Below are 16,281 nucleotides of genomic sequence, written 5' to 3' on the forward strand. Positions count from 1 at the left end.
AAGAGCTTCTTCATACCCTTGCCGGCAGTGATGCCTGGAAACCTTTGGATTTTTACCCATCTGATAGGTGAGAAATACTGTCTCAGGGAATTAACATTTACTTTATCATAAGTGAGGCTGAAAAATACATAAGCCATTACCTCTGTTTTACACCCCCACCCCCCCACCCCTGTGAACTGTTCATGACTTTTTGTTCATTTTTAAAATTAGTTTGTTTGTTTTTGTTTTTTAGGACCGCACCTGCGGCATATGTAGGTTCGCAGGCTAGGGGTGGAATTGGAGCTACAGCTGTCGGCCGGCATCACAGCCACAGCAACACTGGGTCTGAGCCACGTATGCGACCTACGCCACAGCTCCTGGCCACGCCGCCGGATCCCCCACCAGCTGAGCGAGGCGACGGATAGAACCCACATCCTCTTGCATGTTAGTCGGATTCATTTAGGCTGCGCCCCAATGGGAACTTCCTTCTCCTTGGTTCTTTTTGTTTGTTTCTTCTAGGGCCGCTCCCGCGGCTTGTGGAGTTTCCCAGGCTAGGGGTCGAATCAGAGCTGTAGCCGCCAGCCTACACCACAGCCACAGCAACGCGGGATCCGAGCCGCGTCTGCAGCCTACACCACATGTCACGGCAATGCCGGGTCCTTAACCCACGGAGCAAGGGCAGGGACCGAACCTGCAACCTCATGGTTCCTAGTCGGATTCCTTAACCACTGCACCACGACGGGAACTCCCTTTTCCTTGGTTCTTACCTGCTCTTTATGTATTAGCATGATTAGTCTTCGTAGCACAAGTCACAAATATTTTTACCCAGCCTCTCAGCTGTCTTCTGATAGTGCTTCTGATGATTTTGGCATATATTTTTTATTGCAGTCTAATTTGATTATTTTTCCTTTACGGCGTATAGATTTTTGGATCATAGTTAGGAAGTCTTTCTCCCGATTGTGCAGTTCACCAGGGTTTTCTTCCACTAGTTATGTGGTTTTTTGGAGTTTGGGTTTTGTTTTTGTTTTGTTTTGTTTTTTACTACAGCTGATCCATTTAGGGTTTGTCCTGGTGTATAGGAAATGTAGATCCAATTTTAATTCTTTCAGATGCCTTTCCAGTTGTTCCAACTCCTTTTTTTTAAAAAAATCCGTATTTTTACTGATAATTTGACAGGCCACTTTATTATATACCAAACAGCTGCAGGCACTCTGGCCTGCTTCAGCTGGTCAGTCACTCTAAAATATAGAGCTTTCCTGATGCAGGTACGCCTGGGACAGCGCGTACCCTTCATTGCTCCTTTGTTTCAGGGTTTTCCTGACTGTCCTTGCTTCTTTTATTTTCCCATAAAAACTAAAAAGTCAACTTGTCTGACTCTCCAAAAAAAAAGTACTCACATATTTGTTAGAACCATACTGAATTTAGCTTGTGTTGAGTTCATATTGCACTGATTTAGTTGTGCTGTCTGAAGGGGAGCAGAATATGCCACCCGAGAATGTGCCCCTTTGGCATGTGGGTTATTGTGAGCAGAAGGCAATCAAGACCTGGCAGACTCAGGAAAACTTTGACCTCCCCTTTATTTGCCTAAAAGATATTGACTAAAAGATGCAGGGACCTGGCCTAGAAAGAGAGCCGTTTATTACCGGAGATAACTTTGTACCTGAAAGACTTACCTGCAGGGCAGGGCAAACCAAAGGTCTGCTCTCCTACGTCCTTGGGATGGCCCTCCCCCCGTGAGAAGCCCCGGCCCCACCCCATTCCTCCGCTCAGGGTGACACAGGAGCCTCGATGGCCCGATCGCCTTTGGGTCTTACAGCTTCAGGGGACTCCCACACATAGGAATCTAAATGTGTTTTTCTCCTGTTAATCCGTCTAAAGCCAATTCAACTGTTAGACCAGCCCAAGAACCTGGAGAGGTCGAAGGACTTCTTAATCCTCTCCCCAGCCAAGAACCTGCAGGATCTTTCTGTTCGCACAAATAGGTTTTTTCTCTTTTTCAGGAGTACTTTAAAAGTTTTCTTCAGGGAAGGTTTGCCCCTCTCTTGTTGAATGTATTCCTGGTTATTTCATCTTTCCGTCGATATTGCGAGCAAGCACTTTTCTTCCCTTGTGTTTTCCTACCGGCTTCTCCTTGTCTGTCAGAAGATTGTTTTTATGTGGTAACTTTTAACCTAGTGCCCTTATGAATTTTCTTACTGTTTGTATTAGGGTTTTTTTCCCCATTGATTCTTTTGAGTCCCTGAGTCCTACAGCTATATTTTATCACCTGCAAATAGAGATTGTTGTATTTCTTCCCCCAGTTTTCATGTCTCTGATCATTTTCTCTTGTTCGATTGCATCACCTCCAATAGGGTAAATTTCTTATCCTACCTACCTTTTAGTACTTTAATATCTCCAAAATAAAAAGGTGCGCCCAGGAAGCCAGCCTGGTTCCGCAAAAGAACAGGTCATTCCTAACCTCATTTGCTTTTTCTCAAGCTAGGGTCGCTTGGCAGGGAGACCTAGGCGGGGGTTCTCTCGGCCAGTATTCGCTGCCATCTTGCCTGGATTCAAACTGGGTGGGAGAACTGTTTTCCAAATTACGTAGGCTAATAAGTCTAGACTCAGCACCCTCCTTTCTAGAAAGATTTCTCTTAGCATAAAGTTGTTAAGCGTGTGTTTGTCACATTTTCGAAACTTAATACCCTAAGAGGCTTATAATGAAAAACAGAATCAAATCCCACATCAGACCCCAAAATCAGATATAGCAAAATAAATGGTATGAGTACACAGCTGAAACTACTCTGATCACAGTTCACGTGACAAAGGCCTGGGTTTCAACTGTCTCTAACTAAGCATGAAATACCAGCGTGATGTGGTATCACTGGAAATGCTTGCAGGATCCCCCCACCATTTAGCCACGGATTTACAGGTGGGAAGAGGTTACTGGCAGTCTTTGATAAAGACCCCTGGCAACCCGGTCTGCAGAGCCGCGTGGCTGAAGATCTAAGTGTTACCATTGCACCACTACTCAGAGCTCTTCTGTGTTTTATCCTCTCTTCCTCATTGCTGCTGTTCAGCCACTAGATATACTGGCATCAGCTCCCTGTTGGACAGTGCCACTCTCTCCAGACCACAGACCACAGCGAGGATGGAAAGGCCAGCGAGGTGAAGCGGTGAAACCCTGGGTCTCACCTGCACCTGGTTTCCTCCAGGCTTTGCAGTGTTGGGCCTTTCGCTCCCAGAATGACCTAGGGCAGTTGTTGTGGCAGCTGAGTTGGGGGGTGGTCATTGGTGAATGAAGAGTACCCCTGCCCACTGGCGGAAGGACACGTACAGCTGTTGCTCAGTAATACCAGGTGATTCATTCGAGTCCGATGTTTAGAAAACTCACTTCAGATACAGCAATGATGTCAACAAAAGTGACTCCAGAGGATGCCTTTTCTGTCCAGTCCTGCTAACTGGCCCCTGACGCTAACCTGACAACATCTGGCCTCACTCAGCAAGAGAATGGCATTTTCTTGCCCCACATGACCCCAGATAAGGAGACTGGTTCCTTTGATTTCAGTGTCAGAGGAATTCAGCAGTCCATGCACAAGAAACAGAAACAGCGCCTTTTGGGTGTTGCTGGAACGGTCTGATGTTTCAGTAGGCAGCTTAAACCCGAGATGAACAAAGACTCTTGGCCGTGGTTCCACACGCAGTTCATCGGGTTTATGAATCTGAGATTGTTACAGGCAGATATTTTCTTTCGTAGTATTTTATTTTTGAAAATAGTCCTTTCAAATGTTGGAAATAATATATTGGTAAAAAACACACTCAAAAGGCACATTGCAACCCATATCCAACCCATGTGACGCAAGTCAGTTTTGATGATGGAGCACAGGCAGCATCTCACCCGGAACCAGCGTGAAAGGCAGCAGCCACACAGCTCACCGAGCACGTGTCTTCTGTCCTGCTGACATTGCAGCTCCAGCACAACAGCGGGAAGGGCTGCTCTCCTAATGCCAGCCCCTCTCTGTGACGTCTGGGCCGTGAACGTAGCTGCACTCTGTGCATTTTTCAGTGTTGTATGGCCCGACTGGCTCACAGCATCGGAAGACTATTTCTGCCTCATGCCCATGGCAGCGATGGACTTGGATTGATTTAGCCACGTTTACTTGTAAAACATCAGATCACAGTGTACGAGCTGCCAAAGGCTACTTCTAAATCAGCAACCAGGAAATTAGATGAGTAACAGAACTTTATCCTAATGGGTTAAACTGTCCGGGAATACGTCAGCTGCTTACTAACTCAAGCTAATTAAGCGAGTGTTTATCACAGTCTGTAGTGTGACGCTCCGAGACTGGTCCTGGGCTTGGATGCAGGACCCGAAATGAGTTCCGGGGCAACGATCCACATCTGTTTGGTTTCCTTGGAGACAGTGAACATGGCAGTGTTTCCTGCAAACAGCAGAAGTTGTCCAGATGACGTGGCACCTTCCCTGTGAGCAAGCTGCAGGACCTCAGCGCTTCATACCGGATGGCCCAACAGTTCTTCCAAAGAAACCGCAGCAGCCACTCCCAGGGATTCACTTGAGAGTCACGTCCGGGTCGTGGGTCCCTTTGGAAAGATCAGGCGAGCAGCAGCCCACAGGTTAGGAGTCTAGGAACAGAGAGTTGGACCCTGCTGAGGCCAAAATGCATGTAACCTTGCCTTGGGCCAGTGACAGGCCACCCAAGAAGCCAGTTGAAAGTAAGACTCTGCCCAATGTGGGCAGAATGATGAGCCTGCAGGTGGTGGGTGGATACAGGGCCACATACCCTTCCTGGGAAGGGGGGGGAACACCCTTTTTTCCCTCCGGGGAGGAAGGTCTGAGCTCTGCATTATTTCTACCCCAGAAAATGCCAGTATTTAAGGAGCTGCTGACAGCTCCTCTTCTCGTCTCCTCGGCTACGTGTGCACAGCCAAGGGGCGGACCCCGGGTTTCTCCACGTCTTCTCTTTAAGGACAGCGTAGGAGGGACCCTGAGCTCCCCCAGCTCTGAGGGAAGGACAGCCACACACCCACAGCCTTCAGTACGGACCTGACACGGACGTACCTCTCTCCTTCCCCGAGTTCTTGGGAAGCTCTGGCTTGGATTCGCTGCCTGCGTGACCTCGATGAAGATAATTCCCGAGGAGGGTGAAGGACGAAGAGATGCAACCAGGCGGTGCTCTCCTGCCCTACTTGACGCTTCCCTATCGCACTGTTTTGAAATGAGAAAGAGACTTTTTTTGTTTTCTTTTTATGGCTGCACCCGTGGCACATGGAGGTTCCCAGGCTAGGGGTCCAGTTGGAGCTGCAGCTACTGGCCTACACCACAGTCACAGCCACGCCAGATCCGAGCCGTGTCTGTGACCTACACCACAGCTCCTGGCAATGCCAGATCCTTAACCCCCTGAACGAGGCCAGGGATCCAACCCACATCTTCATGGATCCTAGTCAGGCTTGTTATTGCTGAGCCACAACAGGAACGTCCGACTTTCTTTTTTTTTTTTTTTAAACCAGAAACCACCTTTCACATTCAGATGCTTGGACTTTGTAAGCGTCTCTCATACCTTTGAAACCCCACTGGGTGGTAGAACCGGAAAACCCCAAACTTCGTGGAGCAGACATGTACTGTACTGAGAGGTGCGTCAGGTCACAGAGTTGTTGAGAAAACGGAGTAAAACACGGTCCTTCCTCTTCGAGCCGTTCAGGTGGATGCGAAGGAGACTGTGCCTCACCGTAGTGGGTGGCGGTTCTGCCAGGCACATACGCAGCGAGTTGGGAACAGGATGGAGCGGGCACCGTGGGGCTGGGATGAATTCAGGGACTGTGAGTTGAGTGGGGTCTTGAGGGAGGAGTCCAAGGTCCAGAAAGAGCCAAGTAGGCAGAGTCACTGCGTGTGAAAGGGCTCCTGGCTCTAAGCTGGGGGCGGCGGGGGTGTGGGCTGGAGCGGCTGGAGCAGGCAGGGTCGCGTTCACTGGGTCTGGCGGGGCAGGGCTGGAAAGAACCTTCAGGTGGTTCTGGGGAATTTGTGTTTTATCTATTGGGCACAAAAGGGGGAGCCATTCTAACTGGGTAAGTAACAGGATTCATTCAATCACTTCCTTCCCTCTTCCCCTTTTTCCCTTTCGAGTTAGAAAGTTGGCACTTAGGATGGATTGGCTGCAGAAGCGGGGCGGGGGTGGGGGGGACAGATAGGAGTTGGCTTCAGGGACTAGAGCACAGGCAGGTGCGCCTAAACCCAAGCAGTGGCAGCAGTGATGCTGGTGATGCCAGGAGCTAAGTAGGAGGCAGGGTATAGCGACCAGGGGGATTGGGGGACCAGGACAAGAAGGGAGTTCCAGGTAACCGTTAGTATACACGGTGGGATAATTAACCAAAAGGGAATACGGGGGGAGGGACGGTCAGGTCCTGGGGTCCAGTGAAGACGGGTCTGAGTCCGGAGGGGCTCGTGGGGCTGGTGAGACATTAGGTGACAATGTTTAGGAGACAGGTGTGAGATGTAGGTGCTGGGTGCTGGACGAGGGTGCACTGGCCTGGCCGCACCTGTTTGGGGTGGTCTGAGGACAGAAGCTAAGGCCACACCAACCGGCATTTGAAAAGAAGGAAAAGAAAAAAGCACCCAGCCAGGAAGACGGAGAAGAGGAAGAGCTGGACGACGGGCACCGAGGTCTGGGCCTCGGCTGCTGGCGCTGGAACAGGTGGGGGGTTAGAATTGAAAGAGGCCCCTTGTCACCCCCGATCCAGAGTTACCTCAGTGACAGTGGGACAGACACCAAGGAGAATGGGATTCAGGCCGACAAGGCCAGGCGGAGGCAGCTGTCTGCGGGCGTCTTTGGAGAAACTCTGCCGTGATGAGTGAGGGCGCGCCAGCTAGAGCTGCAGGGAAGCTGGAGGAAGGCTGTGTTTAAAGGACAGAACAGAGCTGAGCGAGTCATCTGCCTTCTGAAGAGTAACAATCAGAAACAACTAGTAAAATACAAGAAATGAGGTCATTTTCTGACTTAGGGGAAAATCTACACCGAAAAAGGATTCTTTTGTCAAGAGCGCAAGAGTGAAGCAAAGCAACCCGGCTTATTTCTAGCTTGATAAGTATTTGTTGTTACTTTCGGCCTTGAATCCAATGGCTAAAATAAAATTTGCACTTTGTAGGAGTTCCCCTTGTGGCGCAGTGGAAACGAATCTGACCGGTGTCCCTGAGGACGTGGGTTCGATGGTCGTGGCCCTGGAGGAGCTCACTTTCTAGTCTGGCCTGGAACCACTTGGATTTCAGTGGCATTTCAAAATGCAACGAAGAGCAAGATGAAGCAGTACCTGTTGTCTGGGGTGGGCCTACGGCTGACTCTGGGAGCCCTGCCCTGAGGCCCCAGGTAGACCTGGCGGTTTGGGTGCAGAAACTGCAGAAACCGTGGCAGCGGAAGGAGACAAAGGGCCCTCGGAGATGCGGGAGAGTGAGGTTTATTCCACACTGGTGCGGGCTCAGAGGAGCCACCTCCAGAGTCTGAGCACCAGGCCTTTGTTCTCTGCAACGTTTATACATTACAGGCTCTCGGTTTTCCGTGTGAGCAGCCCGGACCTCGCCCTTCCCCGAGCAGACAGTGCTCCTGCCTAAGAAACTGAGCATTAAGGTGACGGAAGTGAAGCTGATAGGCAATGCTTGGAGCACGGTCAGCAGGGCTGCTGGCTTGGACATAGGGCACGTAGTTGCTACACAATTACAAGAAGGATGGTGTGAGGCCAGCATAGCTGAAAAGGCTCGCAGCTGCTTTTCCAGACAAAGGGGGTTTTGTCTCTTAGTTAAATCTCCTACTTCAGTTTGACCGGAGCAGTCCTGATGGGGCCCTGGGGCAACAGAGTTTTTTTTTTTTTTTTGTTTTTGTTTGTTTTTTTTTTGGTCTTTTTTTAGGGCCACATCAGCGGCATATGGAGGTTCCCAGGCTAGGGGTCTAATCAGAGCTGTAGCTGCAAGCCTACACCACAGCCACAGCAACACCAGATCCGGCGTTGCCGTGAGCTGTGGTATAGGTTGCAGCTCAGGGCAATGCTAGATCCTTAACCCGCAGAGCGAGGCCAGAGATCAAGCCCACACCCTCTTGGTTCTTAGTCGGATTCATTTCTGCTGCGCCACGATGCGAACTCCAACAGAGCTTCTAAAACTAGCAAACAGACGAGGGCTCAGCCGTCTGGAGGCCAATTTCAGCCAGTCTGTGCTGTGCAGGGAGCACCAAGACCCCCCAGATGCTGTGGCCCTGCCCCACCCCGACCTCGGGAGCTTTGGGGATGGGATGGGGGGGGCTGGATCAGGACTTGCTTTACAGAGCGGTGGCAGTGGAGATGCAGGAGGGGGGACTTCTCGGCCAGGTTGAGGGCTCAGTGAGCGGGTTGCCCTTGAAGACACACGATTTCCCACAAAGGGCAGGTTTAACTGCAGAATGCAAGGCCTGGTGTGCTGACCTGCGGTGAAGACAGCTGGAAAGATGGGTTTATTCCTGTCAGCTGAGAACTGCAGCTCAAGGTCTGCACGGTGGCCACGTGCAAGTTCCCGCGTGGTGAGGGAAGGAGAGGACTTTACAGACGGGAGTGGACATCGGGTGGACTCAGGAATCAGAGCTGGTGGCTGTTCTCTCGGGCAAGGAGGGGGGTCTTTCTCCTGTTGGGCTCGGCTGCGGACGCAGGCGTGAGCGCGCCCCCTGCTGGTCTCCCTGCTCCATGTAGCCGAGGCTTCCGTTCATTCTTGTTCAGCAGATGTCAGGGGACAAGGCAAAAAGGGACGTGAGCTATATCGGCTCATTATTCCTGCCCGGGGAAGGGGGTCAGCACGTTTTCCTTCTCTTTCAACAAGCAAGCAGTTCCAGCACGTCCTAGGCGCCCATGCCTCCCGAGGTAGAGCAGTCAGTCCCCCTGCAGGAAGGGACAGAGGGCAAGGGTTGCAGGAAGGGCTCTATCTTCGGGTCACGCCACCACAGCTCCTACTTCCTCTCTCTCCCCAGGACTCTCCCGCTCCACAGGCAGTGTGGGGCCTTCACGAGGGTCTGGGGACTGCCCACCCTGTGAGCTGAGCCGTGGAAGAGCAGAGTCCCCAGCTCATCTGCAGTGTTATTCTTGGCTACCTTGATGTTTGTGCATCAGCTTTTTTTTTTTTTTTTGGTCTTTTTAGGGCCACGCCTGCAGCATATGGAGGTTCCCAGGCTAGGGGTCTAATCGGAACTGGAGCCCCACAGCCACAGCAACGCCAGATCCAAGCCAAGTCTGTGACCTACACCACAGCTCACGGCAATGCTAGATCCTCAACCCACACAGTGAGGCCAGGGATCGAACCCACAACCTCAGGGTTCCTAGTCAGATTCGTTTTCGCTGCGCCACAATGGGAATTCCAATCAGCTTTAATAACTTTATTGCCTGAACCACCGAGCCTTCATGAAATGGCAGCCAGGATGTGCCAACTGCTGTGCCGACTAATTATTTCATTCATTCCACACTTGTACTGAGCGCCCCCCATGGGCTAGGAGCTACACTAAGGTCTGTGATGTGAGGGTAGGGGACACGGACCCCAGTCTCAAGACACCAGGGAGATACTGTGAGATAATAGGGAGAGAGCGTAACTTGGTATCTGCTGCTGGCTCCCGGCACAGGGCTCCTGGAACCCTGGTAATTCCCTGAGTGATAAGAACGCTGGGAGGACCTTTTGTTCTAATGTTTGGTCTTTGACCCCAGTTCCTGATGCAGAATCATGAGCCCCTTATGATTTCCTGGGTGAAGGAGTGTCTTATTCTAAAGAGGTGACCGTGGTGGCTCCTGGAGGAGGGCTGACCCCCGCAAAGACCGAGCCCTGATTAGAACCTCGGACCCTTCCGCCTCGTCCCACTCTCTTGAGAAGGGAGAAGGGCCAAAAGTGGAAGTAATGATTGACCCCTGCGTGAGGAAGCCTCCCAAGAGTCTGGGGTTCAGAGAGCTCTCAAGGGGTGACCACGTGCATGAGGGGCGACGCACCCCAACTTCTCAGGGATGGATGTTCCTGTGTCCCCATCTGACTGTTCATCCGTATCCTTTATCATATCCTTTAATGAACAGGTAAAGGTGTTTCCTTGAGTGGTGTGGGCTGGTCCAGTGTTGCCAAAACTCAGCCTCTGTTCACCAGTGCTGAAGAGAAACATGGAGATAGAGTCTGGGGTGAAGGAGAAAAAAGCGTAGCCTTATGACTTTGCTGGGCAAAGGGGGCCACAGCAGGCTGGTGCCCCCAGAACCATGGCCTCCCTTAGGCACGCATAGGGCCGTGGATAAAACTGAAAGTCTTCATTCTTCTTCACTTAGGGACGCTTTCCAAGATCATCCGAGTTGGTATCAGACAGTCTAGGACTGACTGCGGTGGTCCTTGGGGTTACTGCTCTGTGTCCCTCTTTCTGGAATGAAAATGCTCACGAAGGAAGGGAGCTTTGGGGAGTGCGTCTCAGAGAGCCAAGCACCGGGCGGCTTGTGTCCTCAGCGGGAGGTAATCCCTTCTGACTGCATAAGCAAGAGGGAGAAAAAGCGGGAAAGCACCTGTGAGAGGGTGGCTGAGCGGATGCAAACGAAGTTTAACGTGGCAGAGGGACCTCAACAAGTTTCTGCTGCAATGATAGCAAATTAACCAAGCCCGATGGGGGAGGGGGTCATGGGAACCTCTGATTTGTGATCAAATGAGACAGAAGTTGTGGGTAAACTAGGAACTTGGGATTGTCATCTTTGGGACAAAGGTGCAGCCTTGTGGGACCAAGCCCTTCTTAACCTGTGGGATCATACACTATCTCCAGGTGCAACGTGTTAGAATTGGGTTAACCTGTAGGACGCCCCGCTGTTGTGGGAAAACCTCGCGCCCATTTGGTGACCGGAAGTGTCCCAAGTGAAGTGGTTTGCATGAGGCATTAGGGAGACGCACAGGAGAGAAGCCCAGGAGGAAAGAACTGGCTCTTTCCTGGAACAGGGGAAGACTGAACGGGGTTTTTTTCCTTACACAGACATGCAAACAGGTGAAACTGGATGTGACAGGTGCTGTATGAGGCTAAGCCTAAGGGGCAGGAAAAAGAAGCAGCAGGAAGTCTGGTTGGGGAATGCAGAAAGGTCCCGCGTCTACCACTTGGCTGAGACCTGAAGGGTGAGGGTGAGCCCAGATGACAGCGGGCGGGAGGGAGCCCCAGACGGGGAGTGTGCGTGATGGAGGAGGCGGCTCACTATGGCTGGACCACGCAGGGTGAGGCGGTTCGGGCCGAGCATCCATCAGGGGCCAGTACATTTGCATGTTATCTTACAGGCTGCGCAGGCTCTGCGCAGGGGCAGGGGCAGCCTCTGCGGAGGGGCAGGGGTGTCGGTGCTGCAGGGGAGAGGCAGCAGGCAGTGAGGGGGCCGTGGCCTGGGGTGGAGCGCCTGAAAGGAAGGGCTGACTCGGGAGAACCCGGCCAGGTCCCAGCGGCTGTTGGCTGGGTGGGTGAGAAAGGGAGTTCTGACCTGACTTTCAGATTGCTGAGTCAGACCAGCGGCTGAATGGCTGTGACCCTGCTTTGAAATTGTTTTGCTTTTTCCTGGGAACAAATGAGGCTAGCAGCGAGGGATTATCCTCCACTGTTCCTAAGGGCTGGGAAAAACAAAAGCAATATACATTTGCACTGAGGGAGAAGATGTAACGTTAGCAAAAGCGTCTCCACTTAAAGCCTCTTTCTTTACAAAGCCCGACCTGAATTAAAACACGCACACACGTGTCTTCCAGATGATTGCTCAGTATCACGGCCTACAACGGGCAGGGCTCTTCTCCAAACCTTTCCCTCGTTCAGGTTTAACCAAAAGAAAGTAGGCTGGAAGTGGGAGTGAACAAACCAGGTTCCCAGGAACACAGCTCTCCGAAGAGCAGGAGAAGCAGTTGACTTAGAGCTTAGGTGAGAAGCGCCAAAGGGAAGATTGAGCGGAATATGAAAGATTCTAAAATTCATTCTACAAACAATAGAAAGACATTCAAGCTTTTTGAGTATTGTGGACAGAGAAGAAAGCAATGCTTTATAAAACATAATTATCCATGATATTTGGAATGGCCAGAAAATGGGAAAGCCCACGGTGGGGAAGTTAAGAAACTTAGAATATGCCACTTATGAGGTGATCGAGGCCTGACTTAAATTACACATACTTCGTCATTTCTCAAATCCCTCTCGCCAACTCCCCACAAGCAGACACTGCAGTTTAATGTTACCTTTTCCAATCAAAGGCAAACCTCGCAGCAAAGAAAAGTCCCGAACCAGGTAGACCACCGGCGAATTCTAACACTAATCCTTCTCACACTCTTCCAGAACATTAAAGAGGGAGGAGGGCTTCTGAACTCACGCCCCCACATCGGAGCAAGAGGAAGACAGCCCACGAAAATAAAATTGCAGAACAATACTCCTCATGGATATTGATGCAAGAATTCTCAAAAATCCTAGCAAACTGTAACCAACAGCATATTAAAAGGATTCTACATCATGACCAGGTGGGATTTAGTCCAGGAATGCAAAGGTGGTTCAATGCAAGAAAATTTATCAATGTCATAACGTCACGTGAATGGTATAAAGGGAAAAAAACCACAGGATCATCCTGTGTGAAAATGAATTTAAAAAACCCTCATTTGCAGTGAACTCACTGTCCCTTGCAGACCCCAGCAGGAGAAAGGTTTTCTCTTTGCCCGGCAACATCCCAGCCAATGAGCAGCTGCCCTGACCTTGCACGCTCACTCTCCTCCAATGGGCTTTGCTCCAAAGCCGGCCCCTCTCTCAACTTTACTCTGCAGAAGAATGCACCTCTTTTTTGTTCTCTGAAATTGCCTGTCCTGCACCACAGTGTGCATATCCCAATTTGCAGGTCTTTGACAAAATCCAACACTCTTCCATAGCAATAACAATCCTAAAACACCTGGAAAACGAGGACTAGAAGGAACTTCCTCAAAATGATAATGGCCATTTATGAAAAACCTACAACAAACATCCTACTCAGTGACGAAAGCCTAAAAGCTTTATCCCAAAATGAGAAACAGGAAAAGATGCCCATTTTCACTACTGCTTTTTTAACAACATACTGGAATTTCTAGCTAGAGCAATTAGAAAAGGAAAAGAAAGAAGTGATCAAAATTTGCAAAGGGGAGTTCCTGACATGGCTTAGTGGTTAACGAATCCAACTAGGAACCATGAGTTTGGGGGTTCGATCCCTAGCCTCGCTCAGTGGGTTAAAGATCCGGTGTTGCCATGAGCTGTGGTGTAGGTCACAGACTCGGCTCAGATCCCGAGTTGCTGTGGCTCTGGTGTAGGTCAGTAGCTGCAGCTCCTGTTGGACCCCTAGCCTGGGAGCCTCTGTGCGCCACTGGTGCGGCCCTAAAAGGACAAAAGACAAAAAACAAAATAACAAAAAAAAATGTGGAAAGGAAGAACCAAAATTATCTTTATTCACAGATGACATAATCCTATATTTAGACAATCCTAAAGAATCCATTAAAAAGCTATACATCTAATATCCAAATTCAGCAAAGTGCACGATGAACATGCAAAAACCAGCTGTTTTTCTATATATGTGTAGTGAACAATCTGAAAAGGAAATTCAGAAAGAAATTTCATTTACAATAGAATTTGAGATAATAAAATACCGAGGAGGTGACAGGTTTGTGCCCCGAAGACTACAAAACCCTCAGGAGAGAAATGAAAGACGATCCGAGTGAACGGAAAGATAACTTGTGTTCACAGATAAGAAGACTGAATTGTCAAGAAATCAATACTGCCCAAAGCAACCTACAGACCCAATGCAGTCCCTATCAAAATTCCAACAGTGTTTTCTTCCAGAAAAGGGAAAGACAGCCCTGGGGTTCATATAGAGTCGCCAGGGGCTCCCAATAGCCCGAACAATTTTGAAAAAGGAGAACAAATTCAGAGAATTCACACTTTCCCATGTCAAAACATATTATGAAGCTACGAAGTTGAAGGTGTGGTACTGGCATAAGGACAGACATGCAGACTAATGTGGTAGGATTGAGAGTCCAGACATAGACCTAGACATCTAAGGTCAACTGATGCTGTGGCCACGTTCCTTCAGTGAGGTGGGAAAGACTCTCCTCCCCCTGCCTGGCGCTGGGGCAGGTGGATTTCCACATGCAGGGTGACGTTTGCCCTTCCTTCGGATCACACACAAACATAACTCAAAATGGACCGACCACCCCAAGACAAGAGCTAGGGCTCTCAAATTGTTCTAACAAAGCAGAGGAGTAAATATTCATGACCTTGAACTTGGCAATGAGCTCTCAGATGTGACACCAAAAGCTCAAGGCAAAAACAAAAAGTAGATAAATTAGATCACATCTAATGTAAAGTTTTTCATGTATCAAACGACATTATCAAAAAGTCAAAGACATTGGGAAACCAAGCTCGAATTGGCCAAAATGAATTTTCCTGTGAAAAGCAAAACAGGGGGGCTGGGGAAAGAGGAAGTATATAGCTGGCTTCACTACCCCCTTGCCTGGTTGCCCCCGCTTCCTCTTGCATTTCTTTACAGTAGAGGATGAACTGAAAACTCTGGGAACCTCTAGAGGTGATGTTTCTTGCTGATGCTAACTCTTTTTCTTTGTTTTAATAGCACCACCTCCTCCTTAGACTCAAGATACAAACACGGATTCATCTTCGGGGTTTGCAGTAAGTGCTCCACCCCCACTGCCAGAGGAGCTGCGGGTTCTGTGGTTTCCCTTTTTCCCAGGAGCTCTTGCTGCACCAACCTCTGGCGCTGACTGCTGCGCAAAGGCCAAGGGAAGGAGGGCAGCCCCGCCTCCTCCCGCGGGGCGTCCCTGGCTCGCTGAACTTCGCTCATTCCTCCTCGCGGCCACCAGGAGGTGCTGTCGCGTCGCGGAGACCTGGATCCAGGCGCGGCCCCAGGTCCTGCCTGCACCTGCTGGTTTTCAGAGGCGAGGGCGCCTCCTGGTCGCTCAGGGCTCAACGCTGCGATTCCCACGCCAAGGCCTAGCGGCTCCCAGGCTGGTTCCAGCACCCGCTCCTCCGCAGTCACCGGGTCCTTCCGGGGATCCACACCACCCGGAGGTCTGGCTGTTTTCCTTGTTAGTCCTCACCAAACACAAAGGACGTGAACCCACCTGCCCCCCGACGCCCGCACAAGAGCGTGGCTCACCCTCCTCGGAAGGAATTCCACCCTCCGCGATTCCGGAGGGCCTGCTCCTACCGCTCTCACTTGGTCTCGTTTACTTTCTGGGACACAAAGACATCATCTCAGTGCGCCTCACAAGAAAGGAGGAAAAGCAACATTTCATCTTTGAGGCATTGGAGTGCCTTGGGAAACGGCCGCAGCACTCCCTCCAGCAAAGGTCCTCCAGGACCTCCCCCCGGGCTCACAAGACACGATGGCCTGTCCGCTGCTGCACGAGGGCGTGTCAGAGAGAGGCTGTGTCCGCCCTTCTGGACCCAAGGAAAACAGCAGCAGCAGGCGGCCCGCCCCCGGCTCTGGTGCGCAAACAGCGGCTGCAGTTCTTTTCGTTAGGAACGTTATGACGGCCAGGCACACCTGCCTTCTGCTCTTCAGGGCCATCCCAGGACACCGGAAATAAGGGGTGTAGAGTTTGGGGAGGCTCCTTGGGTGGGTGGCATGGTGGATGGGCTACTAAATGAGGTGGCACAAGCCAGACAGCGCTGGAGACAGAAAAAGACAATTAGCCCAAACTGCACACCAGCCGCCCTCCCCGACACACCCACAGACTCCGGTTCAGTACGTCTGCCTTCCAGAGGATCTCCTTGGACTGGGACTCTCACCCCGCGTGCCCTTTTTCCGGCTTCCCCCAAAGAAAACATCTGGCCAAGCCACACTGCGTCGCCATAGGAACACACCATTCCCATCACCCCAGGGCCCGCCCCTCCTGATGCCCTGTCGCAGCCATGCACCTCCAACTCCTGGGGACAACTAATCTGTTCTCCGTTTCTAGAAGTCTTATCTCAAGAGTGTTACAGAAACGGAATGGTACACTCTGGACCCTTTTGGGATTGGTGTTTTTCATTCAGCATAATTCTCTGGAGATTGGCACTGACTGTGGGGTGTATCATTACTTTGTCCTTTGTATTGCTGAGTGGTGCGCCGCCTACCTTCCGCTTTTACCCTGGACACGCGCCTGGGGATGGAGGAGGCAGGAGGGCACCTCTCTTCCCAGCGCGGGGTTCCCACCAGCCCCTCCCCCAGAGCCACCGGATCATGCGGGGACTTGAGGGGCGGGGCGCGCGTGTGCCCGAGCCCGGGGGCGGGGACAAGGGCGGGACGAGGCGCGCGCAAGGCGGGGCTTAG

The 16,281-nt window shown here is 51.1% G+C and overlaps 1 long non-coding RNA gene across 1 annotated transcript; it reads right to left on the reverse strand.

The window, feature by feature from the left end:
* LOC102159819 lies at window positions 13,375–16,227 on the reverse strand. Its single transcript, XR_304239.3, has 2 exons — window positions 16,086–16,227; window positions 13,375–15,638 (listed from the first exon to the last, which is right to left on the reverse strand). It is a non-coding gene; the product is annotated as an uncharacterized LOC102159819 (long non-coding RNA).

Source organism: Sus scrofa, chromosome 7 (assembly GCF_000003025.6).
Source record: "Sus scrofa isolate TJ Tabasco breed Duroc chromosome 7, Sscrofa11.1, whole genome shotgun sequence".
Lineage (NCBI taxonomy): Eukaryota > Metazoa > Chordata > Mammalia > Artiodactyla > Suidae > Sus > Sus scrofa.